Source organism: Condylura cristata, unplaced genomic scaffold (assembly GCF_000260355.1).
Source record: "Condylura cristata isolate star-nosed mole 26May11 unplaced genomic scaffold, ConCri1.0 scaffold00024, whole genome shotgun sequence".
In the NCBI taxonomy this organism is placed as follows: Eukaryota; Metazoa; Chordata; class Mammalia; order Eulipotyphla; family Talpidae; genus Condylura; species Condylura cristata.
This window is the reverse complement of record NW_004567125.1, coordinates 22,544,849-22,556,930: the sequence shown is the minus strand read 5'-3', so window position 1 is coordinate 22,556,930 and position 12,082 is coordinate 22,544,849. Positions and strand designations below refer to the sequence as shown.

Sequence of the window (12,082 nt, the reverse complement as noted above, 5' to 3'; positions counted from 1 at the left end):
TATGACATATATATATTTTATATGATATTATATATTATATATATAAAAGCAATGTAAGTGTGGGTACCGTGCAGAAAAATAAAAAAGACTCCTGGTGTAGAGATTAGAAACCATCCAGCCTGTCCAAAGAATAAAACCTTACTTCACAGGGATTCAGTTTGCACAATTACACACCAGAGTTAAACCTATTTTAGGAGTGACCCAAAAGAAAGAAAATACTAATTCTCCATAACAAAATCTTTTTATCATTGTCCACACTAATAATAATATCTTGGATCTCAAGTTTCCTCTAGTTAAGAACTGCAATGTAATAGAAAAGCAAAGAATTTGGTGGTATCAAAATACTAAGAGGTACTTTAAGTTTCTGCTCCCTCCCATCATTGTGACCCAGATAATTTCTCCAACCTCTCTGAATATGTTTCTTCACCTAGGAAGCAAGAATTATACAGAATTATTATACCACATGGAATTATAAGCAAAAAAAGTAAGATACTATACACAAAGTGCAAAACAATTTATTATTAACAACCAAGTTTAAAAAATTAACTAAGTGATCTGATAGCTACCTATCCACCACCTGTATGCTAAATGGACACTGTCAAACATTAAGCCATAATCATCTCTCATACTCTACTTGTTTGCTTTTATGACATATTAAATAAGGGTAAAGTACCACAATTATATACTTTCTTAAATGCAGCTCTAATGCTATGTGACTTCCAAGAAAATATTACTAGATTTTTTTTTTGCCATAATACAGATATTGGGAAGAGGAACTAGTATTTAAAATGGCTCCCCTCAATTTTGCTCAAACCCTCAGATTATATCAATCACAAGAATGTGGAGATGAGATCTAACTTGAACTCTCCAACATTCAAGTCAGTTCACAGAATATGGCTATTTTTATAGGAAATGGAGGCAAGTTGATAATAGTAATATTCAGCTCCTGTTCCTTCTCTAGACAGGTAACTCATTTTTGTCTTCTATGAGGAGAGTGGATCACAATGAAGGAAAACAATGTAATCAAGGACAGAACTAGCAAGCAATAGCAATCATTGAGGTGAGGATGAAGTTAGCTGAACCTTTCACAGATCTAATACAGCACCTTGTGAATCTATTCCCTGACCAACCTAGACTCTGGTGGCTGGACAGATGGACAAACTACTTTAGCTGTTACAAAGTCAAACACTCAGATTGCAACAAATGCTTAATGGTTCCCAAGTGCTAACAAGGGTTTTGTCTGTATGTATAATGTGTACCACAGCCTTTTTTTGCCCTCTCATTAGGACAGGAGCTGGAAGAGGGAAAGCTTCCTTGTTTCCTATTATTTTGAGGTCACTGTTCCTCCTTTGATTCCTTAAACACCTCACTTGGAGTATTCCAATAGGAACTGTGCATACCTTGTTACAAGTATGCACTATCTTCCCAGCCACCACTTTCATTCACTGAGAATGTGAACACTTCACTCACTCACCTACTCACAGCGAGACTGCTGTGCCACATGGGTCAGCTCCCTGGCCGGGGATGGAAACCCGTGCTGCAAAGGCAGAGAACAGCTTCATAGTGCTGCCCTTTATTCGCTTACACCACCAGGAAGGGCCCCCATTTCCATCATCTTAACTTTTGAACACCCTCAGTTAACTTGATACCTATATAGCAATTCTCTGATAGCCTGTCCCTCGCCCCAGGCCCAGACTTGCCACAGTTCCAGATACTTACACTAAAGCCTACTTTACACCATAAGGACTGTATCTCTATGATACAAAGATCTCAATCAAATTTAACATGACCAACTGAACTGCAGATGTTCTCTCCAAATCCATTTTTTGTTCTTTTCTACCTTAGTTCATGGAACAAGCAGTCACCTTTACTCAGATTAGAAACAAAAACAAACACCTAACATCATCCTTGATTCTTTACTTTCCTTCATTCAATCCAACAGCAAGTCCATCTGACTCTGCCTTACAAATATATAACCAATTCTTACCCCTACTCACCAGGGTAATTGTCACCTTACCCTAGTAACCTGCTAACTTTCCCCTCCCCCTTTATTTTTCCCCTTCTGGTTTATTTTTTTTTTAATAATACCCAGAGTAATCCTTCTAAAAGCTAAGCAGAGCAAGCCACTCCCTACTCAACGCCTTTCCAACACCTGGATTTTGTTCTAACTCTTCACCATCTTGTAATAACTCCTACATGATCTGCCACTCACCTCCTGACATCCTCCTCCACACCCATAACTTACTTTTATAATTCTCACAAGTTCTGTTACTGTGGCCTGCTAATGCTTCTTGAACAAGCCACACTCATTGCCATTTAAAGGTATATTTAAGGGTACCTGCTATTTCTCTTTCCAGAAAATCTCCCCCAAAGACCTACCCTGCTTTTTCTTTAGAGCTCTTATCAACCAACACATTATAGCATTTATATCCTACCCTCTCCAAAGATCCCCATGAAATTGAAATATTATCTAAGTCACTATTTTATTCAAGTGTCTAGTCTATACCTGGAACATACTGCATTTTAATAGATACCTACTGATTGAATTAACAAATGTCAATTTTAGCAAGTGTTTTCATTAAGGAAATAGAGCAAAAAGGACCTTCATTGTTTATGAAGCATCATTAATAGGCTAGTATGAAAGCTGAAACTGACATTCACTTTTTACTTCACCTGTTAATACTAAAAGGTAATTTTAATTCATGAGGACATTTACCTAATTTTGAATTTAAGCTATTAAGTATGTGCATAAAACTGATCTATTCTTTAGCTTAAAACTTTTCAGCAGGCCTCACTGGTGGCACAGGGTTTTAAGTCTCAGCACTGTGAAGCTATCACAGCCACTGCAACACAAGTTTGATCCTCAGCCAGGTGGAGCTGACCCACAAGGCCCTCTCCCCTCTCACTCTCCTCAGCAGTGTATCCAGTATGTCTGCCTGTTCTGCTCCCCACTCTATCTCTGGTGAATCCTCTTATCCCCCTGTACCTCTGGCCTACACCTCAGTTCTTGTATGCATAAAAAAAAAAAAACACCTTTACATCAACATCTGCCACTTAGGACCTAATTCCAAGCTTAGGTTACCTGAAAGACTGTCAAAAATAACAAAAACAACTTGCTGACAAATGACATGCCCTTTACATTGAAGTAGCTTTCAACTTGAGTGCTTTTTCTCCTAAAATAATTAGAATAATTAAAAGAAACATGAATACAACTGTTAGAAAATTCCTTTTAGTGGGAAGTCAGTATTTGCATACTCTCCATAGACCTTTAGGTAGGACCTTTAACCCTAGTAATCACCCTGTGAGGAAAGTAATCCTGTTTTCATTTTCAAAAAGAACAAGGTAGTGACTGTAAAAACATAACTATAGATGACAGGAAAGAAAGGAAACTTTAAAAGTAGGAGCCAACCCTAAAATAGAGAGTGGGACACAAGATCTTTCAGTATAGTACCAAAGAAGCAGCTGCTTACGAATTCCCAGGATGTCCTGTATCAAAGCAGACTTCTGAGAGTCATGGGTTAATGGCCCTGGCACATCTGAAAAAAGTTTACAGTACTTTTTTTTTTTAAAGATTTATTCATGCATATAGAACTGGGGTACAGGCCAGAGACGCAGGAGCTGTGAGAGGGTTCACCAGAGACAGAGTGGGGAGCAGAACAGGCCGACTGACAAAGTACACTGCTGAGGGGTGCAGGAGGTGGGTCAGGAAAGGTCTGCCTTGCCATGTGGATCAGTACTTTAATAAACATAAAAGGTAAGAGGAAGAAAACGTTATTTGCATTGAAGTAATTTTTTAAAGTTCTGACATTTAAAAGGACCTGCTAATTATCTGAAAAGTCATGTTATTAAGTACCTCTTTCTACAGCGATATTCGATAACTGTGTTGTAATACAGGTCTACTCCCACTACATTCTTCATACACACATACACTGTATCAAGAGATGGCATAACTAACATTTAGGTAAGACAAACTAGTACTTATCCAGGAAGTGATAACAGAACCAGAGTTCAAAGAGGGGATATAAGTTTTTGAGGCATCAAGACAGAGTGGGAGGAAGCAAGCACTCAATGAAAAACACAAGCAAGTGCAGACCTTGGTGAAAGATTCATTATCTCAAACATTTTATTGCAATCTACTACATGCCAAGCCCTGGGATACAAAGATGACTACAACAGTCTGTGCCCTCAAGGTGTGAAAATCTAGTGGGCAAAAGACATTAAAAAATAATTGTAACAGCTAGTGGTATTACAGAATAGTAACTGAGATGCTAAGTGTACGATGGGAATACAGGTTTGATGCCTAATAGAATTTAAGGGCATCTAATTAGGAGAGCTGTCCCGAAGAAGGTGGGGTTTTTTGTTGGTTTTGTTTTTGTTTTTTAAGATTTACCCCAAGAACTGGGGTGTAGGCCAGAGGTGTGGGGGTAAGAGGATTCACCAGGGACAGAGTGGGGAGCAGAACAGGTGGATCTATTGAAATACACTGCTGAGGGGAGCAGCAGATGAGACACGCAAAGGTCTACTATTGTGCCATGTGGGTCACCTCCCTGGCTGGGGATCGATCTCATGCAGCAGTGACTGGCAATAGCTTGATAGCACTGAGACTTTAACCTCTGTACCATCAGACAGGCACAGAAAGTGAATTCTTAAAGGTGACTTGATATTAGAAAGAGAGAAGCTCTCTTAGTAAGAGAACCCAGCCACAGTCGTGGAGGAGGAGCATAAATAAGGAGAGTACCAGACAGAAAGGACTCAAATGACTTCTGCTGGCTGAATGTACAACTAAGTTAATGAACAAATAAGAGATGGGAAGACAATATAAACTTATAAGTATTAAGCTGAGGAGGCTAGGCATCTACATATAGGTGATAGTAGAAAATACCAAGATCAACCAAGGGGTTCAGGACATCTCTCATGGAGAGACTGTAAGTCTTCAAGAAAAGAAGAAATAATAAAGCTAACACTTAACAAGCATTTACTATGGTTCACAACACTATACGCAGCACAGGTTACTATTACCCCTTTATAGGTGGTTAAATGATTTTCCCTAAATTACAGGGTCATCAAAGAATAGTTAACAAAAACCAACCAGCGCAGCCTAAGAGAGATGAAAGGAGAACCAGGAGCAAATAGGATTCAGAATCAAGTTAGAGGATTGAAGAGATAATCTATGGACAATACTCAAGACCAAGAAAAAAGGAGGTGGGTGGAACAGGGGATATTTCACAATCTGGGGACATTAATAACTTTGATTTCCTTAATTATTTGTACTGTTGGTTTCAGGAAGAGGGACAAGACCACTGAACATTTTGTAATCTCCACAATTTGGGGTTACAAAATAAGTTCAGGAAGTGAAAATAGTGATCATAAGACAAAAGGCCCAACAGTGGAGGAAGCAGACATTAATGTCTTACGAAGTCAGTGACATTTACAGTGCTGGGCTCCAGGATAGATGCATCACATACCTCATTTAACAATTCCATTTCAAAAGATGCTGGAGATTCAGAAATGCTGGGAAACTGGTTCAAAGTTACTAACCAATAAGGGCAGTGGAAACATTTACACCCAAGGTAACATAAAGCTCGCAGACAGCTATTTAAAAACATAGCAAAAAAAAAAAAAAAAATTGAGAGTTAGCAAAGAAATCAGGCCCAAAAAAAAATAAAAACATAGCAAACTGACAGAACATGAACTTCTTACGAATTCAGGCTGTGCAATGGTTTTTATAATGGGTAGTATTAATGTATTCAACTTGCCTAGGAAGCAAAACAAAAAGAACTGGTTTGAAAGTTGCAAAGAAGGGTCAACTTCAGCAGGCCTGCAGTGTTCCCATGGATAAAGCTTTCAAAAGAACCTATATATTGATTTTTAAAAATGAAAACAAAAACTGAGCACCTAATTTAGGTGAAGAACTTTGCTACAACACTCCGAGGTTCAACAGCTGAGAAACCATTACAAATACACTTAGAATTCAAATGTGAAATTTCTCCCAGTTCCTGCTGAACAGTAAGCCCCCAGTACAAGCCTACATTTACATATCAAAGGCCTGGGTGGAGAAGTTAATCAACAAAACAAAAGAACTCTACCAAATTCTCATTTACATTTGTATGTTCAGTAAAGAGATAAAGTCCAAAAATAAATTTGACAAAAGAAACTTCACAGACTCTAGTTAAAATTTTTCCCACTTCAGTTCCAAGAAAACATCACTTTTCTCTAAATAATTTCCCATTCCAAAGTTTCTTCCTCAGTCCTCAAACTCATTCATTCTTTATGACTGGAGCTGGTTCAGATTGAGAATTAAGACAGAAAATAAGATGAAATACTGAAATTTGGATGCCAGGAAGGGAAACAATTAAAAAAACATCTAATTAAATAACATCTCATCACAAAAGATGATTAACTACTACCAAGGAGAGCAGTCCTAGGAAAGTTTAACCGGGATGGCCTAGCTTCATTGAGGAAGTAATATTTGGAGTATTTGAGGAATCCCTGGGGAAAGACTGTAACGCACTTTAAAGATGGGAGAAACCCTTAAAAGATAATAGGCAAGACTGTGGTGGAACACAAAGCCATTGTGGTTTGAACCAGAGAACCAGGAGGTAGGTAACCTAAAAAGAACTGGAGATAAAGTGTTATGGAGAATGCGAAATCTTTTGAGGGTTGTAAGCACGTGATCCACTGCATTTTAAAATGATTACCTTTAAAAGCATTAGAGCCTCCCAAAATCCATTCTCATACCCAGACAAATGTAGTTTAAAAAGATGGTAGCTACTCAGCATAAGTGATCAGTCAACTTAACCTATATATATAGAAAGAGAGAGAATAAAGTTTACAGTTTTGCTTCTCACAAATAACTCCTAAACATACAAATCACTCACGCTGCATGGCTACAGCATTTGCGAACCTCAGAAAATTACATCTTAGTATTTAAAAATAAAAATATGAGCTTAATTACAGTCTTTAACGCCCAGAGTTCAGTGTCGAAGTGTCATCCATCCGTTAGCGTTTTTTCCTCCCTAAATCAATAAGCTGACTTCCTGTATGCATCTTCTGGTTTTGCTTTTTATGGAATAAAAGGTCTAATTCATAACTTTCTGTACTACAGTAAAGAAGAGATGGCAAAAGATTGGGGGGGGGCACCAAAAACCTCCGAGGATTAAAAGGCTGACAGTGTCCAGACGGGGCGCCGGACCGTAACTTTCCCGCCCTCCCCATCCCCCAAACTCCCCAGGACCCGCGGAACCGCTCCCTCCTCCCCCGCCATCAAGACCCCGAGCCGCGTCCCCCTCCCCTCAATCCAGGTCGAGGCCAGGCCCGCCGAGCCGGAGAGGCAGTGACCACTTCCTCCAGTACCTCTCCGGCGGAGGTGGGTGGACCCACCGCGGGAAGTGAGGAAGGGGCTGGGGAGCGCGAGCCTTACCTGAGGCTGGAGTCCGACTCGGGGGACTTGGCCAAGGAGCGCAGAATGGGAAGCGGCCGCAGCGCGCCCGGGAGGAAGGTCGGCTCCGGGCAGCTCTCCGGGTGCCCAAGGCCGACAAGCTCGCCAGCCGAGCAGCGGACGAAGATAAAGCGTCCAATTCCCAGGCCCCTCCGCCCCCAGCCTCGTAGCCCGCTACGTTGCGTCACGCGCAAGGCCAGCTCCGACTCGGGATTTTATTGGTGGTCCCGGTGGCCTCCAGGCTCCGCCCACCGCCCACGAGCACCCCGCCCCTTACGGGCACTCGGGTACCCAAGCGGGAGCCCCAAGCTCGCCCTGGCGCCGGGTGGGCGCTACTGCTAGCCCGGGCATCTGGACGGCGGAAGCCGCAGCTTGCTTTCCATTTCTACTCCCGTGAGCCAGTGTCCGTCCGGAATGGACCCTGGACAACTTCCTGCAAGACTGAACCGGCACCCGAGGGTGTAGCGCAGTACTGACCAGTCTACTGCTTCTAGATACTGGCAGAAGTCACTTCCACAACTGTGCATCATTGCTTTTTAAACCGACCCTTTGGGAACAAAACAGAAGCACTGGCCATGAATTACAGCATGCTTAAGGCTGAGCAAACTCTACGAGGGTGTCCTTTGGTACAGGAGAACTAGATAAGGAGACAGCTGGAAGATGTGTGAAATAATGGGGCAATTAAGTAAACAAAGTGAGGACTAACAAAAAAAAATGGTGCAGATGTATGTTACTACATAGGTTAGATAGAATAGTCACTTAAATTTTGCTAAAGCTAAGGGTAGGTGAACTTAGAGTAAAGGTAGGTGAAAGGGAATGAAGGGCCACACTGCAAGCTGTCCTGACCTGATCACTCCCCCTACTCCAGACAGGGTAGATGGCCACCACTCCGGCTGCCTGACCAAATGGATCAGGTTTACCTAAATTGACTGTTCTCTCTGGACCTTTTAACAAATCCTGGAGATCAGACAGCATGGTTCTCCCCAAAGTAGAACCAACCTCAGCATTCATTCATGTTCCACACCAGCCATCAATGGGCCGACCTACCCAGTATGCCTCTTCAACAATTTCAGTTGCTGCTTCAACTAGATGAACAGAGGCTGTGGTAGATCCCAGCATGTTTGAGCCTCATATCTCCTCTCCCCAGTCTTTTTTTTTTTTTTTTAAGATTTATTTATTTATGCATACAGAACTGGGATGCAGGCCAGAGGTGCAGAGACGGTGAGAGGATTCATCAGAGACAGAGTGGGAAGCAGAACAGACCGACTGACGAAGTGCACTGCTGAGGGCAGTAGCGGGCCCAACTTGAGAGGTCTAGCTGCACCATGTGGGTCACCTCCCTGGGCGGGATCGAACTCATGCGGCTGTGGCTAGCTTCCTAGTGTTGTGCTTTCACCCACTGTGCCACCAGGGAGGGCAGCTCTCCAGTTAAAAAAAAAAAAATGCTAAGATAGGGAGTCTTTTCTGTTGAGGATCTATGAAACACCTTTTATGCACACCAAGAAGATGCCCCATGTTAGGGATACAACAATGAATAAAACAGAAACAGTCCCTCACATAGGCATTTATGTTTCTATTGGAGAAGATAAGATAAAGAATACAATAAGTGAGATAATTGCAGGTAGTGATAAAACAGAAGGAAAAGCAAAATAGTGATCAGAGAAGAACTTTTTGAAGAGGTGTTGTGATCTAAGTCTTAAACGAGGAAAAGAAGCCAGTTACGCCAACCATGGGGAAGGAGATCATTCTAAACAGAGAGCAGTGCTGATGCTGGACAGGTTTGACTTGTTTAAGGAAAAGAATACCAGGAGGCTTGCCTGGGGGTTTGTGCCGAGGCTTGCAAGAAATTTTGGTTGAAGAGTCAAGCAGTAACCTAAACCTATTGTTGGGATTTTGTTGTTGTTGTTAATTACAAAGGGAAAATAAGTCTTTTTTTTTTAATTCAACCTATTTTGGAAGAATGATTTGAGGGGAGCAGAGATGGAACAGGAAGAAGCCCATAGCAGTTATGGGACAAGTCCATGATGGTGATCTGAATTAGGGTAGTTGCTATGAAAACAGAAGTTGAAAGATTTCAGGATATTTTTCTGAGGGGGAGAGGTGAAGAAAAATGGGGAACAAGGTGACTCCCAGATTATTTTCTTAAGTAAGTGGGAGGATACAATGTTATTTGGCTAAAGAGGGAAGACCTTTCAAAATATGATTAGAGGTACCTTGAAGCTACCCAAACTGCAAACCTTGCCTACCACAGAGCTAAAAATCTCACATCATTCCATTTTGGGGGTCAAGGTATAGATAAATATAATTTTTGGCTTCATCGTATTAAAAAAAATCAGTGTCTAGAACTTACACTAATTGCCAGGGATGTGATGATGATTTAGAAGAACTGTCTACTGGGAGAGAGCCATTTTAAAAAGTGGCATAAATGTTACAATAAAGAAAGGTAGTAAGAACGCCTAGCTAATAAGGTCATTATAAGGATTAAGAAAGTTAATGCCTTCTGAGCTCTAAGTACGGACAGTGACAAAGAGAAGTGCCACTGTATATAGAATATTAACAGTTATTTTATACTATCTTACATGGAGGTTCTTTATTGTTGATATGGTTGTTTTCTGGATAGAGCAGGGATGAATGGAATGGTTATCATAACCTGCTACCTTGGTATAGGAAAGCTGATTCTGGTTTTCTGAACCAGTAGGAGGAAGAGTTTTGTTGTCAGGTAAGTAAAGAAGGACACTCCAAGCAAAGGAAAAACACAGTTAAAGGCAAACAAGAGGGCAACCAGAACTCTCTAGAGACAGGAAGGTGGTTGAGTGTTTTTAAAAGTACAGGGTATTTACCTACAAGTAGCAAGAGGTAAAGTTATCGGGGCTTGAGAAGTCTGTAGGCTACTCAGAGACATTCTGACTCAGTCCCATAGACAGAAGGGAGACAGTAAAGGATATTAAGTCAGGGAGAGTCATGATTTAAGAGACTACTGGGCAGATGTACAACTGGAGGTGGTGAGATCAATTAGGGAGGTATCACAATAATATAGGTGAGAGATGATGAAGGTCTAAACTAGGGCAGTTGAAAGCAGGTTGGAAAGAGAGGACATATTTAAGAGACATGTAAAGAAACAATCGACAGATTTAAAGAATGTTTAGAATGGTGGTTAAGGAAGTAACCAGGATTTCTATCTGAATAGAATGTGTGACTAAAGGTATTGCTGAGAGGTTAAAAAAAAATCCTGGAGAAGGAGCAAGGATAAATCTTTACTTGGGTTAATATTTAAACCAAACTACTTCACCTCCTCTTGAGTCCTAAAGGACCTGAACAAGAAGCATTCAAGTTTTCTTTGGTTTTATAATAAAATCAACATTTTTCTGGTAATGTCAATATGAATATTCTTGCAGAAAAATCAAATACAGAAAAGGACAAGGATGAAAAAGCATTTAATGTCCTAGAGGTTCAGCTGAATTTTGATGTGGACAAGGAAAAGAATAAGGATTGACCATGGGCACTGAGTCCTACCCCTCACAGGATTCTACAGGTAGTCAGAAAGGCAAGCAAAATAGGCACCAACCCAGGTTTTAAAACACAAAATCTCCATTCTTGGAAGTGCCACGTCTTCCTTGATGAGACCAAACATTCATTTGTTCTTTATCCTATCAAATATATATGAAATTTCTCCACTGGCAATCATTTCTCCACTGGCAATCATGTGTTACTTAAACAGACTCATCTGGAGTTAGTTAAGGTTTTGTGATTGAGTAAGATAAAGATGATGAAGCAAGAGTGTAAATCAAGATGTTCTTGGCTGGAACAACCCTGAAAACTCTTGGAGAGTCGGAATCTTGTCTTGTTTATGTAATTCTCTGAGCACATAGCACAATCCTAAGAGCCACCTTGACACAAGCTATGCAACCTCTATCGACTGACATATTTCGGATGGAGACAGAAATTCTCTGAAAAATCAGACTTTCCACACTAACTTATGTTATGACCTCCCACCTGATAAATTTTTTGAATGAATGAAGCCAACTAAAGGTATAAGTCCCTAAATTGTGGGTAGATCATAAAGAAGATAGAGGTCAGACAGATTTCATTCCCCCTTTTAGTGATTCACTCATTTTGCATGTGCTGTCAATTCTTGTCTTTCTACAAACAGAAGTCTTTGTATACAACAGAGAGCCATCTATCCCAATTACTGGGCTGCCAAATCTGACTTTCTAGACTCGATTTTTAAATATCAAAGTATATTTTAGGTACTGCCATATATGTTATAATGGTATATGGCATGTATGTCCATGAGAAAACACACTCAAGGGTTCTTGAATCACTACAGACTTTTTAAAACCCACTGAACCTGAATTAGTATGCCTAAAGATTTTAATCAGTTAAGATGATAAGTCCTAGTGAAACCACTAAGAAAGTAGTCCTAAAAAACTGAAACAAAAAAATCATTGAAGGAATCTAAATGTTACACTAGAAAAGTCATTACTCAATGAAAAAATAATAGTGAAGAAAAGAAGGAGAATAAAAAAAGGAGACAAGAAACAAAATGTTTAGTGGTGAGCATAAATCCAACATTGTCTCTAATAATACTTAGTGTGAGTAAATGGATCAATTCAATCAAAAGGTGGGGATGGTCAGACTGCTAAT

The 12,082-nt window shown here is 40.4% G+C and overlaps 1 protein-coding gene across 1 annotated transcript in view; it reads right to left on the bottom strand.

The window, feature by feature from the left end:
- SOAT1 (sterol O-acyltransferase 1) overlaps positions 1–7,569 on the bottom strand; it is a 52,960-nt gene extending 45,391 nt beyond the window's left edge. Inside the window, exon 1 of the mRNA XM_004688526.2 lies at positions 7,421–7,569. The gene's annotated coding sequence lies outside the window, so the exon portion shown is untranslated. The remainder of the gene's footprint in view (positions 1–7,420) is intronic.
- Between the last annotated feature and the right edge of the window lie 4,513 nt (positions 7,570–12,082).